General features: G+C 36.5%; 1 protein-coding gene across 15 annotated transcripts in view; it reads right to left on the bottom strand.

Moving 5' to 3' along the window:
• The window catches only part of LOC119776112 (collagen alpha-1(XXV) chain), a 246,178-nt gene that overhangs the window by 154,368 nt on the left and 65,918 nt on the right, over positions 1-25,892 (bottom strand). The window lies entirely within an intron of this gene.

The raw sequence follows: 25,892 nt of genomic DNA, 5'->3' as shown, positions 1-25,892 counted from the left end.
TCCCAACGGGAAGTTTTTCCTCTCCACTGTGGCTTCATGCTTGCTCATAATTGACAGGTTCTCTCAGCCTGTGTTATCCAACTGAACTTCATCTTCCAGCTCCCTGATTTAAGCTTTAGTATCAGCTCACGCAGTCCACTGGATCTCCCCATAAAGCACAACCGTCTCGCTAACCAGCAGTCTACAGACTGACAAACTTCCTCTATCTCCACTCCACCACCAGTTTCAGAACTGGGGGGAAACAGCCCTATTCTTTGCTCCTGTTCATGCATATCTATCAAAATCAAGCGCTATGTTTCCTGCCGAGATCTGAGCGTCAAAGAAAAAGTAATTGTATCAATAAATTTCTCCCAATTGTCTTTTATCTTCGTGTGAGTTTTTCGGATTGAAATGTGATAGTTTTCTTTCAAATCTGGACTGAGGATGTTCATACTAATCCATATCTATACATGAAGCTAAAAATAGCTGTTTTTGAAATTAAATAATAAGTATGCTTTAAACTAGATTTGCAAGCTCTTTTTCTAAAAATCACTAAAGGTCTCTGTTAGATTTAAAATGGGCGTCCCATAAGAGACGTTTGGCTGTGCCTCAACATTTAATTAAAATCCTGGCAAACTATTTAACTCAAGATGGTAAAATTAGAGAAGTGCCAATTACAGCCAAGGGGTCTTCATATCAAGTTTGAAAACTTTCAGAGAGATGTCCACATGAAAGTCCTTCACAGGATGAGATTTCCATTTTCAACTGCAGTAACATGAGGGGTATGTCTTCTTAATGCTGCTGCTGTGTCAAAATTCATTATTAAACATTTCCAAGGTTTCTACACTATTTTCAGGTAAAATACAACACTTCTCCACACTCAGTATCCCAGAGATTCTTGTCCTTTGGCTCCATTAATTAAAAACAAAGAAACAAAAGCAACAGCAAAGTTCATCAAGAATCTGTCTAAAAACAGACTTGACCTAGAAAATGTTCTACTTTTTACTCTTTTATACTCAGTAGGAAAAAACGGATTTTAAGAAAGCCTCGCCCTTTTACATAAAGCAACATTTATTACACTTCTTTCCACTCCCCATATAGTAACAATTTATTACGACACTGCATCAAAATGGTGTTACCGTGTAAGCAAACTGGCTTAGACATCTCACCAATCCCATTGTGCTGTATGCCTCACTAAGTTTTGTAAAGGCCAATTCACTTCTCCCCAATGCTATTACTATTCTAATTAAGCTTGGGAAAATGTGTTGTTTTGGCCACATCCCAAAGCAAAACTGCTTACAAGCATGTACACAGTGGAGTATACTTATACTTATATACTTATCCACATACTTATATATATATATACATATATATATATATATATATATATATATATATATATATATATATATATATATATATATATATATATATATATATATATATATATATATATATATATAATTTATGCATGGTTAGATTTTGTTTTCGAGGTTTCCCTGGAAAAGAAAATGTGTTTCCTGAAGTGTTTGCCAACACATTGTCAGGGTGGTCAATTTGCTAATGAACCCTGAAGTGTATTTGCAGCCACACACACACACACACACACACACAAAAAAAAAAAAAAAAACCCACAGAAGGGTTTCACCAAAACCTTTCCTGAACACAAACAACTAAGGCAAGTTACCTTTGTTTTGCTGAGTAAAGTTCAAGTTCTATAGCAGTCTAAATTAAATATATATTTTAATGTTTTGAATTAGGAAAATGTATTTGTATTTTGCCTTCTTGTAGTTTATTAAAAAAAAAACATTTATGTTATTGTCATTTATTAATGTAAAACATTAAGTTAATAACAACTGGCTAAAACAAAATAAATAGGGAAAACTGACAAATTATCATTGGTGTCAAAAGTATACACATTTTTTACTTAAGTAGAAGTATAGATAAAAGTTGAAGTATCAACTTGACCTCTTTACTCAAGTAAAAGTGAAAAAGTATGTGCTCCAAAAACTACTTAAAGCATAAAAGTATAAAGTAACCTTTAAAAAAAAAACAGCCAGATGCCACTATATAAATAGAAAGCTCAAACTTTCAACTATTTTGAAAAATTATTTGAGATAGGACCAAGGACGAGTGAGGTATTGTTGGTCTCCGTCTCTATCTCCCGATACGCTCTCGCCTGTGTCCGACCTTTCAGACATTTCAACATCTTTTTCTGACCCCGACATTGAAGCATGACATAGACAATACACGTTTACATTTTGAAGAACACTTGCTTGCTTCTGAGGATTTCCTTTAGCTAACCAATGAGTAATTGTGTTATATGACTCATCCAATTACGCTAGTTTTCGCTGGATGTGGATGGCGCCAATGATCTGCATTGGACGGCGCACATGACGTGAAATAAATATTTATAAACATTAAACCGAAGCCAAGAGTAACGAGTAACGTTTGTTCTAAAAATTTAATTAATAGAAAGTACAGTTACTTTTGTGAAAATGTAATGAGTAGAAGTCAGAAGTAGGAAGAAAAGTAAGTAATGGAGTAAAGTATAGATACCTAAAAAGTGTATTTAGATACAGTAACAAAGTGTACTTCGTTACTTGACACCTCTGCTAATTACTAAAATAAATAACATGGATGGGGGCTGTAATTAACTAAGTAAATGTCTCTTTAAGTTGAATGATTAAAATGCAATTCATTTAGAGGTATCAAAGGATGTATCCTTTTCTTTCAAAATCATACACTGTTGATCAATAAAAAATAAAAAAAAACATTTAAAAAAACAGTTACATTTTGACTGTAAGTAAAAGAGCTTTGAATACCATTGAAAGGTACACCAAAGTTTATGGTTTTAGTTTAACTTCATTATTGTTTCCAAATGTATCTTGTTTTGTAACATTTTAATTTACAGTTTGTCTTACAGTTAACCAAAAAGCTGATTTTTTTTATAAAGACATCACACTACAGTTTTTAGTTGTTGTTTTTTTAATTTTTTTTTTTATATACAGTATATATACATTGTTTGTTCTTTATTTTATCCCAGTATCATAAAGGAAATAGCACTATGAGTGTATTTTTCCAGAACATAGAATCACCAACAATTTCCTATGTGAATCATTGGCTCATTTCCAGTAAGCCTGATGGATTATACAGACAGCAGGGAAGCTCTAAGGTCCAGAAAACCTAGAACCTCCTGCATGCAGGTCTGTTACTTGCTGAAACTGTAAAAAGTCACCTCAAATCATACAAATTAGGGCAATTGTTCTAACGGTTGCTCTGCATGATTTTGTAGAAGGTTGCCAGAGTTAAATCTCGGGCCATGCTGGGTTTATGAAGCTACCAACAAATGATGCTAAGGGAACAGAGGCACAGGCAGAAGATGGGTGTGGGAATTTGAAGCTGCACAGGAGCCTCGTACCTCAGAAACCTGTCTTTACTCAATGTTAACCTTAGTGACATAGACAGGGGCTCTGAGAGCTGGAAGGGGATAGAAGTGGATCTGTCTTTTATCACCGAATAGCCGCTACCTCTGGGGAATCTCCTTGCAGACGTTTGCAAAGCATTTGTAATCATTTTCATTTTCCAAAATAATTTTACAAATGGATTTATTTCTCTATAGGGTATTCAGCACTTAAAAGGGAATATTTACCGAGAGATATCTTATTTTTATTCAAATGACTATGAAAATGCTAAAGAATGAAGTTATCGTTTTAAACCACATTTCTTTGTCATTGACTGTAGCAGATTTTCAAACTGAAGCAAAACTATATTATAACTGAAAAAAAATTACATTACCATATCAGTTAGCTTTTCCACTACATGTTAAAATCTTTTTTTTATTAGAAAACTGACCAATCAATTCCTTTTTGAAACTGTAATGCTGCCTTTTTGAAGCAAATGCACTTCTCCTTGCTCTGCTTCATAGTGAATGAAGGCAGTCATAAAAGCATATTAGGACATCCTACCTCTTTTTACCCTCTTCATGTTAGTGCTCCAAAACCCTTTTGTTCTTGTCGTTTTTACCTGATGGTTAAGTAATGCAGAACCTCTACAAGCTCTTAGCTTCCGGACTGCTTTAAAGAATCCTTCATAAGGGCATAAGAACAGTGATGGGAGACATCCTGAGTGTATTAAGAGGAAGCCAAATAGACAGGTGCTTCCCATGTTTAAAAGAAAAAGAAAAAAAAAACAGGACACTAGAGACTGAGTGGGGTTAGATGCTCCAGAAGAGGTCATAGTCTGTTTTGGCTTTACCACTCAGCTTTTCTGAATGCTTTGGCAGGTGGCGACAGCTGCTTGTGTAAGGGGGGTTTTCTGTTCAATTTTGTGGCTTCAAGTGGCAGACTTGATTAAAAATAGATATGAAATCTTAAGTTGTATTTTAAAATTTTTCTTGTCCTACATTTTAACACAAATTCCTCTCAAATGTAATTATGATAACTTGTCTTTTATTTATTTTACCCATAAATTAATCGCTAAAATGAGGTGCACAAACAGATTATAAGTAGCAGAGAATTTAAGTAGCGGAGAATTTATGCCAATTTTTTAAAATACCCACCCTCTCCACTTTAAAAAACAAAATGCACATGAACGAGCCCATTTCTTTTAATGCCCATTTCTTTTAATGGACGCTTATTTTCACTTACCTATGGTAAGTGAAAATGGGGATGAGCACATTGGGCGGCCTTATGTTAACATATCACCAGAATGATTAGCCATTACGAGGACCACTTACTATGATGATCCAAACGGGAAAAGAACATCCTTTAAGTTGCAAATACTACAACTCCTCAAATAACTACCACAACAGCTAAATCGGCCAGTTTTACGAAATAAATTTTTCAGTTTTTTTTATCCAAATGTTAAAATGTCTCTACAAAGTTTAAAGAAAGATGGTTTTAAAGGTAAGGCTAAAACAGCTTAATATTTTAAAGAAGTATATTAGATCTGTCAGTTTCAACAAATGCCCTCCTTCGCTTTTTTTGCAGCAAGATGCTGCATATCTTCCATCAGTCTGCTGTGGTGAGTGTGATCTCTTCTATCAACATCTGCTGGAGGAACAGCATCAAAGCAAATGACTTAAAGGAGCTCAACAAGCTGATAAAAAAAAGGTTGTCTCTGTTCTGGGAAAGCCTCTAGAACTTCAGAAGAAGATTTCACGAAGAAAAACACACACAAAAAACGAATTATATAAAACTGTGATCATCATCTACAGAAGACTGTTAAAAATTAACAGACCGTTAAAGTCCAAAACAAGATAGACTGCTATAAAAGATCAACCCTGCCTAAAGCTATTACCCAAGGCATGTTGAAAAAAGATACATAAGAGTTGTAACAATGCTTCATTTCCGTTTGAGATTAAGAAAGTATTTTTGAATTAAATCAAAATCTCCACCCAGCGGTTCATTGATAGTCAGAGCTTTTGGGGAAGGAGACGTCAACCTGAACAACCAGTTCAAAGCAGACACCAAAGTTACATTATATATATTGCAGAACTATTGTTATTTTAATCATATTCTTCAGAGTTAGAGACCAAAAACGGAAGAAAATCAGTCTTGCATGTTATTATGACTTTAGAGGAGACATGGAAACAGGGGTGTTATATTGAAGGTGATGATTTATAAAAAAAAATGCATTTACAGGATGGAGTTAACAACAAAGTAAGCAAAAGAGCAAAGAACAGGGAATGACCAACAGAGAACTGATTGGCTAGAAAGAAAACAACAGGATAAAAACAACAAGCAGATAAGTAAACAGAAGAATCTGTTTAAGATTGACCAAAGCAAGAGGCTTATATGGAGATATTTGGTGAAATTAGGACCAGATGAGTCACCAACAGAATAAATTACACATGCAAGTGAGGGCTAGTGACAGAAAAAGGAAAACAACACTTGCAGGTCCAAGGACTAAGGTGGTGACAATGAGAGCTACAGCCAAACATAATTAATCAGAAAACAGCTTTATATTCATGCTAAAGAACAATGGACAATGCAAGACTTACGGTATGATAAAAGTTCATGATTTAACTGAACTCTGATAACTCAGATTTCTCATAATCACTTGGGAGAAAATCTGTCATCTATTAACAGGCTTATATCACTATTAGGCATTGAATGGTAGGGCAAAATTGAAAGGTATTCCTAACAATCCAGCACACACATTTTCTCAGGATTTAGAGAGGAGAAAGGCAAAATAACTTGCATGGATAAAACTGCTGTGTTCATATTCAGTTATAAACAATGGATTTCATTTTGTTTTGGATTTAGACAGTTCCATAAGAGCGTCTGAACAAAATGTAATCACTTGTCACTGTTATTATGGTAATCATAGTTAGAAAAGTGCTCTGAGCAAAATCCTTTACAAATTAAACTATTCATCTGGTCCCTTTCACTCCTCCAACTGCAGGCCATGTGTGATTGATAAGGAGCTTTACTCCATTCAAATCATACAAATCATAGGCAGCAATAAGTCAAATAAGCTGTAGAAAATAAGGCTTCAAATCGACCATAGAATGAAACGTAATTCCTTTTCAATGAGCAATTTCCAGAGTTTGAGAGATGTTCACACCCTACACACATCCCGGAAAATACAGATTCAGTTCCCTCCTATACCGAAGTTTAGCAATAAGTATGTCTGAAATCCCATTTCCTTTGCTGGAAACATTAAACCTTCCCAGACATTTCAATTCTTCACAGTAATTACTGCATTTTGTCCTATGCTAATGCAGAGATAAGTCATGATAGTTCCTGCTTGATAACGCTAACAACGTACAAATTCATGTCCCATCCAATCCTATCTAATAATCGGAAATAAAATATAAAATTTAACTGTACAAAGGTTGTACTTGGAAACTGTAGCTATGAATATCGAAGTGAAGGCAGACTGAAAGCCCTCTCCAGAACTCTTAGAAGTGGGAACATTTGACTCATGAAATTATGAGAACAAGAGATAAAATGTTCAGCCCATAGAAATTACCAGAAATTTTCTCTGTGAAGAAACTGATGATTCACAGAGGTAATTTTTGAAGTGCAGCTAACGACCTCTACCGTCTGACATAATGTTTTAAAAGAAGAACACGAAATGTACGGAAAAGCAAATATATTTGGATTGAAAATCAGAATAATTTTTTTTTTTTTTATCAAACTGTTACAGAATACAGAGAATGTAGATTTCTACAGTAAAAACATGTGGAAGGCAAACTAAATCTGGAATTAAAAAAGAGAGATTATAAACTTTACCAAGATATAGAATATGTTTATTGGAAGGGAAACATAGTTGCAACGAAAGAGCTTTCAGATAAATCAATGAAATAGATTATCAAACACCAACAGAAGGAAGGAAAACATCCACTGTCCCACTGTGAAAAACCAAGTCCATAACAGACATAAAAAGACTCCTGACCAGTCTGTAGAAGTCTAGGCGGAGTGGTGGCCTAGTGGTTAGGGCATAGAGCTTCTGAGTTCAAGTCCCACTCCCACAGACTGCCACTCTAAGTCCCTGGTCCGTGGGCCCTGCACATTGGCAGTGTATTGACAATAATACCAAGAAGAAAAAAAAGCTGGAAGGTATATGAAATTAGCTGATGAACATTGAGGTTACTGACAGAAAGCCAAACATAATCCATCATTACTTAAAGAGAAGGAAGCAACTCTCCGTTGGGTTTAAGAGAAGCAGTCATGTATGGAGTGGATGATTGGATGGAAGTTCTTTTAGTGACAGATCCTAAACCTCTTTTAGACAGATATGTGACGTCTGAATAGTCCTTTGGGCCCATTCCAATGACATATTTCTATGTAAACCTACTCTCCTACCCACCCCCGTACTCCTATGCAGGGTAAGTGGCTTCTTCATCCCCTGCTAGAGTCCTCTACCAGAGGTCTGGGAGTTTAAAGGAAATACATTTCCACCGAAATATTAAGAAATAATGAGTCCCACTCTCTTTTCAATTATAGACCTTGTGTTTAATTATAATGACCTTATTTTTCAGGATGGTAATGCAGATTTTTTAATACACAGAGTTCACAGTGAGCACTCTAGATCAAGGGCCTTAAAGGTATAGTGGAGGATGTTCTTTCTCCGGGTGAGTCTGACATAGTGGGAAAATTGCTAATCTTCTTCTGAAAGTAAGCTTGTATGAGTGATGCAAACAGCAACTTTTAAACAGAGCATGCACAAGGAGAAATGGGCTTGTGGTTGCCCTCGCATACGTTTAATAATCGGGAGCGGGTACAAGTTTTTGCATGTGCATTTTTTTTTTTTTTTAAGTAGAGAGGGTGGATCTTTTCTTTTTGCAAAATCCTACACTATGCCTTTAATTTCCACTCTTCAATGTGGGAAATAAAAATAATTTATTTTTTCACTCTGTGAGACACATTAGGAAACTTGTGACACACATCCATAATAGAGAGCTTCAGCTTTCAGATAAATTTCTCTAACCTTTTATTTTTTTAGCAGCATTTTTCTAGGAGCCTGTAGTCCCAGTTTAACCAGCATCAATCATCTGCGCATCTGTCTCTCACCCAAGTCACCCATAGGACCGAAGGTTGTACGAATCCAGCACAGCAGTTCGGAGTTCTTCTCCTACGCTGTATAGTGTTCTTACTGTTGACCCCCCCCCAAAAAAAAAAAAAAAAAAAAAGGTGAAGGAATAGGAGCTAGAAACAGGAGGTAGGAACCAGTATTTCATGTTTTCAGAATAAGTTCTTTAATGTACTGCTAATGATTCCTCCAACTTAGGTATGCTAACACCAAACCTCTAGTGTTAGTATACCCATGTGCTAGTTCTACACCTACTGTAACTGAACTTTATATACTGAATGAGAAATAAACCAGTCTATGACAACACTCCATTCTGCTAGAATGGTTATTTCAACTTCTGTATGAGCACTCAGGAAGATAATGAATTTTGCTTTTTATTACAATAAGTTTTAACAGTACATTTCATTAATCTTTTATGTTTTGAGAGACATTTTAATGTTTAAGTCACATTTAAAGAATTAATAATCATTTGTTTTAATCTTCTTTAGTTTATTAAATATTACATTTAGATCAAATACATTTTTGGTTACTTTAATCAACAAAAATATAAGATCACAAAGGCATAACTTATATCCTGATGCCAAGAGGATATTTTTTTTCCTACTGTGGTAGGGTGGAAGTTATAAATTTGATCAGTAGTGATGCATTTGATGTGATCTCATCTAGTTCTTCTTTTAATCATTGGCACGACTCATTGCTTTCGACATAGAAAAAATGACATTTTCAATGAAATAAACACTTTGAAGAATTACAAACTGATAACATAAGCATCAAGGAAACATAACAAGTTTCCTTGATGCTTTGACCTAAATAGAAATGCAGTAACATTTCATCATATGTCTCTAATGTGTGAAATTATTAAATAAAATTACAGATTAAATAGAGTTATTGACATAGTTGTACTGAAGTGTTAAAATAAAACACTCCAATATTGTCTCGATTATTTTCCTGCCCTCTCCTCAAAGAAATACCACAAGGGTTGGAATGGAGGAAACTGTCAAGGGCAAATGAGGGTCATAGGGGTTCTAAATAGTTAGTAGAGCAGACAGCTATAAAAATATGAAACACTCATTAGCAGAATAGCATACCTTAAAGAGAACAACATATTACCAAGCACAAAAAGAACACAAAATTTAAACCAATATGGGTAGACAAAGTCAACTTTTTTGACCCCTTAAAACATAAAACAGATTTTTTTTTTTTGTGTGTGTGCAAGAGCTGAGGTTTTTCACTTAAGCAATAAAACAATTACCAGATTCTATTGGTCAAGCTTAAAAATAAGAATTAAATGGAAAACTCTAACAAGATTGTTAGTTGATCTCAAGTTAAAGTCCTTAAGAGGAATCCCTTTTTTTATTTTTCATCAAACTGTGATTGCCAGGAAAGATTACGACTGTGCCTTTTTGTACAGGAAGCCAATTAGAGTTACTGTTTTAACACTGATATCGAGGGCTTGATTAAATCCATGAATGTGGATCATTTACCAAGACAGGAAAAACCACCAAAGACCTTTTCTCACTTTCGGAGGAGCAGCTCCTGCCTTTCATCAAGACTGGAGTGCCCCTTAGCAGTGATGATTGGGAAGTCATTGCAGCTGAAGAGAACAAGGTTGTCTTTGTTCATGGCTCTGCATATGTTTCGAATTACCACTAATATTTTTCAAGTCAAAACTGTTATTTCTGGATAATAAAATATATTGCTCGTAGATTTTTTTTTTTTTGCATCATCCCCACAAGCTTTAAACAAATAATAAAAATGACTACATACATATAGTTATGTAATTCCATAAAATACTAAAAAAAATTTAAATAATTGCTTGTTTGTTTATACAAAAGAAAGAAGCTCTGCCACATATAACAAATAGGACTCAGGGAATTAATATATAAAGTTTTGGTAAAGAAGAAAAAAATCACTGCAACCCTGCGTCAGCCTATAAAAGGGACTGGGATTATAAACAAGAAGGTCAGATTTTGATTGGCAGGAGGGGATAAAGTGGCTCATAAAAGTATTCACACAGTCAAGAATTCATATTTTGCCCCTCCAAACCATATTTCAATGGTATTTTATGGGATAGGCCAATACAGATCAGTGTATATTTTGTGTAATTTGGAGAAAGCAATGATAGATTTCAACTAGTCTTTGCAAAAAGCCTGAAGTTCATTAAATGTGGAGCATCTGATATTAAAAAAGTCAAGTTTCGTTCCAGAATTCCTATTGATATTAGACCTTGACTTTGACTAGACTCTTTTAAAAGAGGAATATTCTATGTTAGCCCTCCATTTTTACTCTTTGTTGAATTGCTTGTTTGCTGCCAGTGGAACCGCTTCCCCAGGCTCACGTAGTTCACAGCCTCTAGCAGGCATTCTTGTGGTATTGATTTAGTTCTATTCATTATCTTTCCATCGGCACTGAGAAACCTATTTGCCACAATTAAAAATAAAAAGCATCCAACAAAGAAATTCACCATGTTGCATGTTGGAGATTATGTCCTCTGGGTGATGGGTTTTTTTAGTGCAATGTGTGACAGTCTGTTTAAATGTAAAAAAGTTTCACTTTGATAAGATCAGTCTAGAACTTAATAATTTTACAATTTTAATGATTTCAAAGACATAGGAATTAGAGGAGCAGCTGCATGCATGTATGCATGTCTGTAAGGGGGAGGGCAGAGGAAAAAAACAAACAGCAAGGCCATAAATCTGTCTTTAGCAAAGTGTAAAGGAAGCAGCTCTGATAAAGCACTGCATTAATGACCGCTTCCTCATGAAATGTTAACTAGTTTGTTAATTACAACCTCCTGTGTGCATGATGCTGTTCCTTTTTTCTAGAGTGCTCTTGAGTGACTTCCCTTTAAATCCCCTTTAAACCCTGTGCCATCTTTTCACACAAAAACATGGAAAAACACACTTTTTTAGGAAACTGTGAGATATTACATTTTGATTGCAAGAATCAAAAAAGATAACATCAGGAAAGAAAATAGAAATACCTTTGGAAGGACACAGTTTTAACCAACTGCTTGTTGAAATCTAATAAAGAAAAAACTAATAATTCGCACCCTGCATTGATGTGATAATTAAAGCAAAGAAAAATTTTATTGTACTGCAAGGCTGTGATCAGACAGCAGAGAGTACTGAATAGTCGTAGGCCCCGCTACCTCACTCACTCAATCACACACCAATAACGCTCAAAGGAAGTGTAGTGGTTAATTGGAGAACAGACGTGTGTTTACTCTGCAAAGTGAGAAGGAGGTTGGGGAAATTATCGACAGAGGGGTTTGCTGGAGTGCAGTCTGCCCTCAAGCACCCAGCTGCTGGCCCAGGGAGTAACACGGGCGTCTACTTTAAATTCAAAGTACTTTGCACATAATTAGGGTGGTAGTTGAGCAACCATTAATCATACTGAGAGCAGAAAGGAAAGGGGAATATATCTAAATGTTCAAGCTCTCTTGAAAAAGTAGATTTAAATATTGGATTTTGAAGCCAATTAGCATGGATATGCATATAAAAACACATAAAGACATATGTGAGTAGCAGGGGAACAATCTGTCATATAGTCTGCACTAGGAGTTTTTCAAAAGTTCCCTAGGCTGTGATTACAAATATTTCATATTTTTAGCTCTTATTATGGATAAAATATGTTTAATTCTAATTAAGAGATTATTACTGATTCAGAATGACTTTCCATAGATTATTTGAAAAATGTTGCTTATTTATACATTTTCTTTCTAGAAGAAACTTGACATTCTTTGAATTCTTTGGAGTTACGAGCAGCTCAGTATTTTGCCTTTCCTGAAGGTTTTACTAAGAATTTCCTACAATTTTGTCTGCTTTTTCCTCCTGTTTTCTTACTTAAAAATCAATCAAAGAGCTGATAAATGCCTCTTTAAACTGCTGGTAAAGATTCTCCGGGTCAGTCATTCCAAAAAAGTAAAAAAAAAACAATCCACTGGACTTTGTTTCAAAGTTTGAAGACGTTTCGCTTTGCATCCAATAGGCTTTTTTCAATTCAAAATGTCAGAAATACCATTGATTGAATCTTTATATGGTAGCCGAAAAACTTGTTTTGGCTTAGAAAATATGTAAACTGAACCAGAAGAACAGGTCCGTCCCTTAGGAATGGGGAATGGTATTGGGTTCCTTTTTAGCCTGCAATACCCGATATTGGTCTATGCCCCTAAAAGCGGGGGCAGCCTCTTTAAGCTGATCATCTACTGTATGCCAAGTGTGTCAAGATGAGGGACTGTTCAATACCCAACAAAAATGGTATTAAGTGTTGATAAAGTAAATTATTTTTTTTTTTTATCTATTGGTGAAAGGAAAGTAAATAAGCAGTTTGAATGCACATGAATGGATGAATCAGGCTGAAGCAAGCATTGTATAAAATTGTGGGTGACAGTGGCGTCAGGTGTAGGAGGTTGCCCTGAATTCGGAGGGTTGGTTGAAGCCCCGCTCATTTCAGTGCCGTTGTGGCCTTGGGCAAGATACTTCACTTGCATTGCCTAGTGCCTACTGATTGATGGTGGTCAGTGGGTCCGGGGCAAACTGACCACGGCAGCCTCGCTTCTGTCAGTGAGCCCCAGGGCAGCTGTGGCTACAATGTATCTTGCCACCATCAGTGTGTGCGAGCGTGTGCGTGAATGGGCCATTTATAAACCAAAAAAATCAAACAGATAAATCAAAAATTAGAGGAGAACTTTCCTGAAGCAGAGTTGAGGGTTTCATGGGCTGCAGACAAAGAATAAAGGTGCTCTAATCAACTGTGCAATGCTAGTGAGGCTGCTGTGTAGATACTGTATACAACAAATAGCTCACATTCTGGTAACAAATGCTTTGATTAGTGATGAATTAAATCTGAATTCACATGATTGAATTCAGATCACATTAATCAGATATCTAAAAAAAGCCACATAACAGACTAAAGTTACATTTTATGGTGTTTAGTTGATGGACAGATTAATTAAATTAGCAAGTTTTCCGGAACATTGGAAATATTTCAGCTGTTAACAAACTGCACTAATTATGATCTTTTCTGTGGATGCTCTCTCAGTTTTAATAAAATTCTAAGTTTAGGATGTTCGCTACCGGATGAGTGGCAGGTAGAATTAAGTCAAAGAAGGCTCAGAGATGTAAGGAGATATTTAAAATAACTGGCATGTCTTATGACATCTTGAGACCTAACTTTGGTCCCTTCAAATTGTGAAAAAACAAATAAAAGCAGTGAATAACTGGAAGGCTAAACAAACTACAGGAAAGATGTTCTGTTTTGTCTTTTAAAGCTTCAGTATGTTGTTAAACACGGTTAAAATGGTTTAAAAAAAAAAACAGATTCACATTAACCATGCAAATAAAAAATAAACACTTCTTACATCAGATATTAATTATTTTTTATATCATTTTAGGTTCTTTTTAAAGAACCAAAACTATGGCTTATATTGACCGTTATATAGTTTGAATAAAGAAATTATTTAGATCTTTTGGTAGTTTTTCTTCCGGCTTTTTCTTCATCTACAGAACCAATTGGCCACAAAGAAGAGTTAACCTTTATATTTCTAAAAGTGTCCACATTTAAGTGGATACAAGCGTCTACATTTACCCAATAAGTGGCCCATTGTTAGCCTGATTGACACCAACAGCAGGGAGTCAAAGCAGCTATGTAACCTTCAGATAACTTGGTTGCGACCCTTTTGATCCCCATGCAGGCTGCAACAGAACATGTAACATTGAACCATTTATAGTCCTTCAAAGAGCCTGATGCATCCTGCTTTTATAGAACCTAACATGACTGAATGTTAGGAACCAAATTTGCATGCATTTTATCCTTGTTGGATTCCAAAAGTTAAATGTCGGTTTGAACATCAACGAAAACAATTTGAAAAGGAGGATTTGCTGAGCTGAATAAAATGCAGCACAGATCAGACAGCTAAGCAGGGTTGGGAAAATGTGTCTGACACAGGAGGCGAGTAGGCTATGACCCTTTTTAAAGCAGACTGCTGATGCATGAAAAGACATCCACTGAGAGGTGGCGGCACATTAGCGATTTATAACTCTGGACTCCTACCTTACAGTTTGTAAAATTGGCTCCCGTCTCAAACGGATCCTCAATGGCTCTAGAATGAACTAACTTTCCCCCCAGTGGATGAAAAGTCAAATTGAATCCCCACTAGTTAAAAAAAGGTTTTAAACTTCATGATGCGCTGATGAAAAAAAAGACTGGTGAAGAAGAAGTAACAGGAATATGCACAATTTAGCAAAGATATGATACTTTTCTATGTATAAAAAACATTTTAAGATAATTTAAGATAATGCTTCTAAAACAAAACTCCATTTTGAAAACATTAAAATGATGACTAATCAGAGAAAAATGTTTCAATTACTATTAGTTCATTACTTATTGGCCTTGTTAGCCACTGAGTTCTTAGACCCATGCCAAACATATTCACTTTAGCTGAGAAGCAATTCCAATTTTCCATTCGTTACATGAGAGCACCACTGTAGCTTTCTGGATCTCACAGTGACTTCACATAAGTACTTGTCTTTTAAAAAAATCTAGTGAATAATTTTAATTGGCACATCTAAAGCTGCTTGCTAAAATGTCAGGACAGCTTTTTGAAACAGCTGCTGGTGAAAATCACTAAAGGAATCTGTATAAAGTCAGCACCATTACGGCTTTATTTTCTCTGTCAAGGTTTGTAACCAAAATAATTTTGAGATGTATAATTGCTCTACAGTTCGCTTTATGACTGTTGACGGTGGCCCTAGAAGAAGCATTTTGTTGGCGTGCTTAAAAATCCACTTCTAGTGGCGGCCAGTAAAGAAAATTAGGGGGCCTTGATAATCGTTGACATTACAGTAACTCAAACTGAAAAGAACGAGTAAAAACTTCTTTGTCAAGAAATATTTGCTTTCAATGAAACCAACAATCTAACGCAAGCACTAACAACCTACTTTCCTTTAGTCAATTCAAGCATCTAGGAACTTCTATTTATCAATGACTCCTTGTCTTCTTGGTTTCAATAGGATGTAACAGACATTGCTGAAGGACATTTTTCAACAAGGCTTCAAAGAAATACTGATTTGTGTTGATCTTCATAGGTTAAGTTTTCTGCACACTTGCATAGACATTTAGCAGCGGACGGCTGTGCAGAATCCAAGCAGACCATATACTTACGCAAATTCACAATACTCTGAAAGAAAATACTTCTCGAGCATTCAAACTGAATGCTTCAAATGTGATGCCAAGCTGACAAGGCTTTCCAGGTGATAACTGGCAGCGGCACACTACTCAATCACAAGGACCTGCACAAACACTCTTCCCTGCACTGACAGGTGTGCCGTGGACATGTGCGGTTTAAGACAGGAGCCAACAGAGGCCAGTGCCTGTAAAAGCGGTCCAAGCCCCTGTTATGGCCCCTGTACTGAAAACACTCACAGCAAATATAAATGGACCCGTTTTTCATGCAGTAAGTGTATTTTCCCTCAATTTAAGGAGCCAAGACAGATTGCAGATGGAATAAGATAGGAATATCATAAAAATAAGAGGTCCTCCTAAATGACAGTTAATTCAGTGATATGTTTATGTGAGGCCATCCTATGTGCTCGTCCCCATTTTCACTTACCGGTGATAAGTCTGACCTAGTGGAAAAATTGCAAATCTTCTTTTGGAAAGTAAGCTTGTATGAGCGATGCAAACAGCAAAATTTAAACAGAGCATGCATGAGGAGAACACCAACTTGTTTTAATGTTTTTAAATCTACAGAATGGTTAGTTACTAAAGCATTTTACACAGCTGATATCAAGAGGCATACTGGGAGAAGGCTTTTCTGCCCTAACATTACACATGTAAATGTGTGATGACAAAGAAACAAAAAAAAAAAAACAGAGTTTGGTAACAAACACTGTTTTTATTTGATGTATAGTAAAGAAAATATACAGAATATGTCTTTTGTTAAATAGGGTGAAGGACCTGTGATGCTCTGGGCCTGTCAAAAGAGCATAGAAACCTTCTTGTATGGCATCATTGACTCTTTAACAAGAATTCAGTGTGTGTGTGAATGAATGAATGAATGAATGAATGAATGAATGAATGAATGAATGAATGAATGAATGAATGAATGAATGAATGAATGAATGCCCTGATTGAAAGGGGGATAAAAAGTACAGGCCAAGAAGAGTAGTGAAACATGTCTCTCTTGATGGGCTACAAGCTTGTGAGATTGTATACAGAAGAGTAATCCTCATTTGGAGGTAGTCAGGCAAATTATTAACAGCAGGAGGAGGAAATAAGTATGGAAGGTGCTGTATGTTCTTAACCACTGTTATCTAAAGCATCCTTTGTCCAGGTCAACGTCTGAGCTAGATTAATCAAGGCATTTGCTTGATTGAGCAAACAACTGTAAGGTAAGAAGGACTGATAAACAGCACACATGATATAAATAAACAAACCAAACAAGAATACAAAAAAATCCCTTCTGGTGTCCCTATTTTTAAACCCAGATGCTTTGTGGCCTGAAAAACCAAAGCTAATGAGACTTAATGACAAGAGTTGGAAAACGGTCAATTTGTATCTGAGGAGCTTCGGCTCTTTCTGCGGTCTCACACAGGAACAAAAAATGGGGATGAGTGTAAGTTAACAAACTTTCTGGGACTCCTTAGGAAGCATGGGTTAAATTTTCCACATAAAGACCCATCTTCCATAACCTATATTTATGTTAAGTCAGAGAGATTTGGTATCAACTTTTAACCTAAGCAGATCAACCCCAAAATGTCACAGATACACCATGTTCATAGGATTCACAGTGCAGTACCAGACTTGTATTGAGTCATATTTGTTGCCAAAACCCAACTAAGGTCAATGGATTTTTGTCTTCCAACTTCAACAGAAAAGAATGACAAATGTACAAATGAATTAATTACATGCCCATCCATGTCATGACTACCTTTGGAGAGAAAAACAATCAATATGGGGATTTATCCCTATCCTTATCACTAATAAGATATCACTTCACATGTTTTGTAACAAATTAATAATTTCATTGAGTTTTCTTGATTCTCTTAGATGCATTTGAAGGATATTATCTTGCACTCAACTAAAACCTAAAACATCTAAAACCTGAACATCTGTTGAAAATCAGAGTTTGGAGGGCTCACTTTGTTCATTTCTTTTCCCATCATTATTCCATTATGGAAGGGATGAAGGACTCTTATCCTCCTGAAGACGCTGTAATTAGAGCTGATGAAAATGAAACGCTTTCCTTTCACATGCCTCTTACGTCTCTGACATGTTTTGGCATTTGTAAAAAAGGGCCAAATCTCCACAGGGAAACCCACAAATCTCACAGGAAAGTGTGTATAACAGGAACAAAAGCAGTGATTTGCAGGGAATAAAGTAATCAGAAGTGGCCAACAGTATCCTTGCATCCCAAATATGAAATGAAGGCAATTCTTATCAACAGTTTTAGATTTTCCAGGATCAAGCACATGATGCAGTGTTGAAAGACAAGCCCTTTTAGACTAATTGTTTAGGCCAAGATGAACGCAAAAGACAGCAGATTATGGAGCTGACACCGAGCACATGCGATGCCAATCATAAGTGCCAAAGCATGGAGGCGGTGCGATTTCAGCACAAGAATGAACAGGCAGCTTGAGGCTCTTCTCCAGCAAAACCCATGTTATTTGGCTGTTAACAGGTCCCCAGCTGGCGTCTGCAGCGTGCTGGATGTGCTAGCATGCCAATGGTTTGGTCTGCGGATGTTCACGGCCATGTGTGAAGCATGGATGTTGGCTTAAAAGCACCCAGAGGCCCCCCGAGTGCAGGCTGCCACCAGAGAAAAAGAGGCAGCAGCAAGCATTTATTTAGACAGCTTGTGTCTGCGACAGGAGGAATGCAGACCACAAGCTCCAGGCCCGAAGTGACTGAGGGCTCGTTTGGATACAAAAGGCACCAGCCAGGGATTGGGTTACGACCAGATTAGAGTCTGGGACTGGTAGCGGCAAGCTACTTGGCTGGTGGGATTTTTAATAGGAGTTCTCTTCTGGGGGTAAAAGAAAAATACAAACTGATCCCTGAGAAAGACGCAAAAGGATAACTTAAACAAGTCTATTAGCAATATGAAGAGAAATCCATTCCTTTTCAAACGGTATGGGTTTAGTCTTGTGTCATTACTGATTTCTTCACATTTTGCTTTGAAGTTGTTGTCTTTTCTAATCCATATACAATAGTTAGCTTTTGAACTCTTCTAGGCAAATTTCAAGAAACATCTGTCTTTAGCATCTGTCAGTTCTTTTTTCATGCAAAAAGCATTTTATCTCTCTTTGGCCAAAAAAATGACCAAATAACAAACCAACATTGTACAGCACAATCTATTGACTTATCTGAAGCCTTTGATGCTTTGATTCACAGTGCTAAAAAAGAGACTTACTAGTATCCACCTGTCTAGATTATCTGTCTTGCACAGGAAAATGTACATCCAGATGGTTATACTTCCAATTCAGCCATCGCAGCCAACAGTGTCCATCAGGGGTCAGTATACTGGATGACCGCATATATTGTTTCTCCCTATCATATTGATGTGGTTAGCAACAACTCGACCACTGCAAAATTTCCTTTGGAAGCTCACTATGTGAAAATGTATGGTTAAGCATCCACTTCGAACCTTGCTGTTCTTTCCATAGTTTGCTATTGATAATGTAGATAAGTAGATAAATGTCAGTAAAAAACAAAGTTAAAGATGCTTATGAGTTTTATCTCTATATTACTATAACATTAGTCAGGATTCAGAGATCCAATGTTTCAGTTATTGATGATTATTTTTTCCTATGCATTGTATATAGTTGGTGAAAGAGTTCAAAATGAATTTTCGGTGAACAATTAAGTCACGTTTCTCTACCAGGCCCAGAAAGCATTGTTGCTGTTACATTGAACATATGTAATGCATAATGCTGTGGTGAATTTTATGCAGATCATTTAAAAAAATCCATGTCCTTTGGGTAATGATTATGATAAGAGTTTTTAAGTTATTTACTAATAAGAGAATTGCATAGCACCCTCTGACAGAAACTTGTGTTATAAAGTCTTAACTGTACACCTCATCATGAGAAAGAATCATTTACATATAGTGGATTTACAGATATTTTTCTTTATGAAAGATATCACTTTGACACTGAACAGAAAATTAATTAAGGACAAGAACCTAAAAAGATCTTAAAACTGGTATGAAACTTTTTGCACATAGTTGTTTGTTTTCGGGATGTGGCTTATCGCACAGTTTCAACACAAGTAAAGAAAGTAAATTAAGAAAAGTCAGTAAAGCGTGTCATCAGGAAGATGACTTTCTCTTGCTTGAGGGTAATGGCTTGTGGGAATGCTCGTGGTTTTGGATTCCTTAGCTCAAACTTTGTTAGGTCACGAGTCTCATCCAGTGAATCCCTTTGGGTTGGTTTCAAAAAAAGAGCAGATGGGTCCTTGATGGCACCCCACAGAAGTGGTTCCTCACCACTGATCATACACCACTCTGCAGTCATCAACCCCAAATGAGAGGCTGTCAGTTCTTTTCAATTCTTCCCGTAACCACTGAACAACCTCTATCTGTCCTGTTATCTTCTCTCAAGCTCTGTGTTATAAACATGAATATGAGTACAGTAACACATACTGCAATGGCTTGGAAAACCCTTCATAAATACTGAACTTCCTCACACTTTGCCATGTTAATTAAGTAGCTTGAAGATGTGTAGAAGAAAGAAAAACGATATAACGCAACTGAAATCCGCCTCTTCTCCTCCGGATAGGAGCTGTCCACCAACACCTGAAGGACAAAGGATATTCGTTTGAACAACATTTGGGAGAAAGAAGACAGGTGGTTGGAGAGGGGTGTGAAGAAAGCGATTTATGTTAAGACAGAAAAACACCCTTGAACAGAGGAGGATGACTCAGGTTTCAACTCTCAAAAACCTACAGTAGCAGCCATTCTAAATGGCTCTTCCCGGTCAAACGCCAGCCGAATGGCAGCCCACTTCCCCTCAACTCACAGCAAAATCCCCTCAAACTTCCAGCCACTGGCCTTCTCCAGGGTGTGCATATTTTTTTTACTCTGACTCCACCCTTTCACTGAATTACTGGGTATGACCAGGAGACTTCTCTTTATATCTTAATGTCCACAAATCATGAAAGAAAGAATATTTTAGTACAAAGACTGATGTTTCAAAAGGAATTGTAGGGAATCGGTCAAGGACCAGCTGTTGGCCCATCAAGGAAAGTGGGGAAATTTTTAATGGCTACTACATTATAACACAGCCTTAGAATTGATTCCTTCCCGCTATCACCTCGTCACCATCCAGGTGGTCAAAACGTTACTCCTGTAAACAAGGCCAACAATGACCATAACAACTCCCCATTACAGAAGTATGGGCCAGTTTCGGGTTGATTTGCAGGCCAACCATTACCTTAATGACTCCTCATTACAAAGGGGTGGACCTGTTTCAGTTCAATTTGCATGTTTTCTAAGCCATAACAAGGCTTTTGTTGAGCTAATCTATAGAAGCCTGGAGCTAAACGTTTCTCCAAACATCTTAAATTGGGAAAGCTTTCTGGATGAGAAGTGAAACATCTTCAGACTTGAAAAACAAAGTCCAGTGGTTTGTTTTTAGCTTTTTTTTTTAAATGACTATGACCCTGATGACTGAGAGTCTTTACCAGCAAACTGAAATCTGGTTAAAGTTTTGTTCTAAGTAAATAATTTTTAAATGCTTTTTAAAAGTAAGCATAAAGATGGCGTTGAGACATTCTACAACCTGGGGGCCACTATTTAAAGATTTATCTCCTCTGGTCTAGAGAACAACTAGGCCTTTGACCAGAAGATCTGAAAATACCAGAAGGAGTGCGGAGGTCTGAAAGGTCAGCTATATGGGCTGGAGAGTTGCCTGAGCCTCTAAAAGTCAAGACTATGAAGGATGTTAATGAGTCTGATGAGGATTTGTGGATGGGGACAGCCTTTGGCGCAGTGCAATGACATATTCAGTCTAAGTGTTGCCTATGAAGGATGCAGACCCTGAATTGGGACTGGGACACACCCAGAGAGAGAAGAATTGATGATTAGTCTGTTGTGTTTGTACTAACAAGAGAGAGTCAAGGTCCTTCTAATTTAGTCATATGAAAAGGCTTTTACAATAGCTAAGATGGTTCTCAATTTAGATTTGATACACAGTTTTAAAATGTTCAAATACTTCCTAGCAGTAAAAAGCAGTAAGTGAATCATGATTCAAGGACAAGAAGGGCAGGTTGTTACAACGTCAACCTGTTGTGATCACTTTGCCATTTTAATGCGGGATAATGCCTTAAAGGCTCTCTTGTTTTATTTTGTTTTTGCAGTGACATTATGTTTGAGCCTGTTGTTGAAAAGCAAATACTTGCCTCACTACAGTTAAATAGAGTTTCTCTAGAGCAACATAATCAGCCTGGCCCATCAAAGAAAGTCATTTTTCAAAATCAGTTCAAAAAATAAACTACCGCATTATATCAGAAATGTGCAAAGTTAGATGATACATGAAATAAATAACTACTTCAATCAATTAAACCCAAATATCAAATGTGGCAATAATAATGTGAGATGTGGCATTGAAATTGTAAAATAACTGAATGCAAGAGAATAATGAAAAATAATAAATTAATTGGGCATTTTATCCCAATAATAGCATGTTTTACTGAGGCATTTTCATTTAATTACAGAAGTTTTTATTTTAAAATGTAAAAAAATTCAGCTGAATTACTTATTTGGCCTATGAGGGTTGGCGTGTATGGAATCACTGAAAACTGTGAAAAAAAGAAATGTGAAATTTGTGGAAATTTAAAAAAAATAATCAATTTATATATAGTTTTCACCAGCAATTTAGATAAGCTCTTCCAGCTCCTGACTGAAAGGTTGAATACTGCTAGTTGGGGTTATTATGCGGGGAAAAGATGAATCTCTGATTTAATTCAGTTCAATTCAATTCAAATTTGCTGAATTGACCCCAGAGGAAAATTTAATTTTATTAATTTCTCCCTTTAAAATTTTCGAAACATTGTCATGTATCCAGCCCCCTTTATCTTCCTACCAGCTCTAACCAGCTTCCCTTCCCGAGGTGAGGGAAGCTTTTCACAGCATCATGCATAAAACAGCATGTTGTTATGTTACGGTTTATCTGTGGTGTTAGTTACATATGGAATTTTACATGTAGGCAAAGAAAGTCCAGTGTAAATTTAATCAACCTATTAAATTTAATTCCAATAATATTTGTTTTGTCCCACTGTCTCCAACAGCATTGCTGCCTTGCAGCAAGAAGTTTCTAGGTTCAATTCCTGACCCTTGGTCTTTTTGCATGTTCTCCTTGTGCATGCGTGGGTTCTCACCGGGTACTCCGGAATCCTCCCACAGTCCAAAAACATGACTGTTTGGTTAATTGGCTTCTCTAAATTCTCCTTAGGTGTGAGTGTGTGTGAATGGTTGTTTGTCTCTGTGTTGCCCTGCAATGGACTGGTGAGCTTTCCAGGGTGGACCCCGCCTCTCACCCATAGACAGCCGAAGATAGGCACCAGCACCCCTCGCGACCCCAGCAGGGATGAGCTAAAATGGATAGATGGATACTAACAAGGCAATTGTTAGCTTAAGATTCTATTTAGAGGTATCAGAGTAAATTTTGCAAAATATATATCTGACATATAATTTGTAAAAAATTATATATATTTTCCCTATGTTCCAATTACATTCCTTTCCCACAATAAAACATTTTTTGTTGACCTATAAAATAAAATCCCCGAAAACACAAATGTCTGTGGTTGTAACCGGAGAAAAGGTGAAAGTTAGAGTAATGAATACATATAATGATCACCCTTTAGGTACCTGCACCCAAAGGACACAGCAGCTCTGCATTACTCAGTGCTAAGACATCATAACCCACCTACCATGAGATAAAAAATGTTTTGCTTCATTGCACCATCAAAAACATTGACGAGACTGCTAAGACGAAGTTCTCAACAGAAACCACATACAGAGAGTACAATTAATTTTGAAGCAGCCCACTGCTAACAGAACCGTGACAACTCCACGTAATGAGCAGTTTATTAAAAATGCAATTAACTGTGCACAAGAGGTAAGAAAAACTTCTATTTAATAAAAGGAATCACTCAACCATGCCCTTAATCTGAAAAAAAGAAAACATCTTCAAAGTTTTGGGGATTTGTTCAAAAGAAAAATGGCAAACATTGAGAAAATCATACAATAAGTAATCCTTTTGATGAAGTCTTTGCTTTTTGCATTGTACCAGATAAGTGAAATAACATTAAAAATGTATGGGTTTGTTTTGTGAAAGTGGTCAGTTTGCTGACGGTGAGAAATGAAACTTCCATTTTATAAGAACAATCTTTTTTTTTCTGTGTGCTTTTTATTTGAAGGAGTCTAAAAGCTTTGATAGAGGGGGTGTAAAGAAAGAAAATGTGTCTTGTTTGTGAGAGCAATAAAGCTGCACTTTAAGCTTTTAGAGAGGAAACTGTTTCTCCTGTTTATCTAATACCTGAATGAGGCATTTAAAAAGCCACCAGTTGTAATTATTTTATTGGCTGACAATCTGATCTCTGACAGCATTTACATATCAGGTAATTTCTTAAGACAGGGAGAACAAACAGTTCAGACAAATGATTCAGCGTGCAGTCATTGTTTTGGCAAACTGTCGACTCACTGTGGGATCTAATTCATTAATCTTGTCAAATCCATGCCCACAGTGGTGCTTCAGTCCCCTACCACATTACTGCCATCAGCGTGTCATTAATGCATAACAATTTTTCTTTTCTCTTTGAAGACAATTTAAATGCATCAAAGAGGAAACAAGCAGGACAATAGACGGTGGCTTCTATCATCGGGGTGAGCATTCCTATCTTTGGGAATTTCTCTGCAGCGGATTCTTTCTGATCAGCCTCGCCTGGATTAATCTGAGCCGACAAAGCCCAATCAGTTTGAACCTTTGCCCGTTCGCATGACTGCCTCTGTTTGGCAAATTGTGTGGCTGCTAATGAGTCCGAGCTGGACTGTAAAATGAAGATCAAACAAAATCGGAGGTATTTGGAGAACATGCACCTGCACTTAAAGTGGAGTCGGGCTGTTTTTCAGAGTAATTTGTGAATTGAAAGCAAAACAGATGTGTCCAAAAAAGGAAACCATGTTTTATTTGAAGTCATGTTTTCTGTTACATAAACACTATCTCAAATTATGCAGCTCAGGCGATGTTTTGACAAGCCTGGTTGTTGACACCAGGACCCATTAAAAACAAACTTAAGTGTTTTCCAATGCAAACAACAAATCCCTATTATTAAACATACAACACTCTCATGAATACTGCTTTAAAATCAATTAATCTCTTTCAGAATCCTTGAATCCAACACAACAAAATGACTAAATGTCTGTAACAGGATTTCTTTAACTCCTTTACTGTCCTCCTTACTGCACACACTAAAAAATGTAAGAAATTATCCAAACTACTTTGTCAGAAAATCGTTTTAACCTTTTAAATAATTGTTCTTCTTTAAGATGTCTGCAAGTTTAGTTATTAAGTTAGTAAGTTCTGTCAATTTAGTCCAATCTTTTTCCCTTTAGTCTTTTTCCTGACTAATGAAGAAGAACCAGTCAGCTTGTTTAAAGCAAACCATTACTAGAGGAAAGTGGACTGAAATATGTAACGACAAATCATTTATACTGTAAGTTCATTTTCTCAACATATTTGTTCATTTTCTGACATAGTTGTCTCACCCCAAATAAAATCAGTCTTTTTACTCTAAAACCTCCTGATTCACCTTGTCCACCCTCAATTCTAAGTGTTTTCTTTACTTGGTTCTATAAAAGCTGTTTGTCCTAAAAATCTTCTAAAAGTTTTCCCTTCCGGCTATACAAATATCTCTCTAAACTGCTTTGACAGACAGCCAATGAAACAAAAGCAATTAGACAAATTTGGAATCTCCTCCTGCAGCTGGATGACATGAAATATGAAAATAAGGCAATGAAATCTAGTGCCTTCTTTTCTGACAGACAATAGGTACCTTTCTTGCAAAGAATTGGTAACACTGGAGGGTTGAAGCTAGTAGGCAGATCCATACATTTGAGCTTGATGTAAGCATTGTTCTACACAGTAGAAAAGTTACTGAATAGCAGAGCATACAAGACTGTGTGGAACATAAGGACCAGGTAAAAATCACAATCATCATTTTGGTGGGAATTTTTTTCCTTTTTCTTTTCTTGGATATTGGCAAAAATTGACCATCCTTCTTTTTCAATTGATTAGCCATTACTTAAAGGTATATTGGAGGATTTTTGCGAATTTTTGAAAAGACCCACCCTCTCCACTTTAAAAAACACA

This window comes from Cyprinodon tularosa, unplaced genomic scaffold (genome assembly GCF_016077235.1).
Source record: "Cyprinodon tularosa strain WSP-4 unplaced genomic scaffold, ASM1607723v1 ctg91, whole genome shotgun sequence".
NCBI lineage: Eukaryota > Metazoa > Chordata > Actinopteri > Cyprinodontiformes > Cyprinodontidae > Cyprinodon > Cyprinodon tularosa.
Note: the sequence above shows the minus strand (reverse complement) of the source record. Positions and strands in the feature narration are given on the sequence as shown.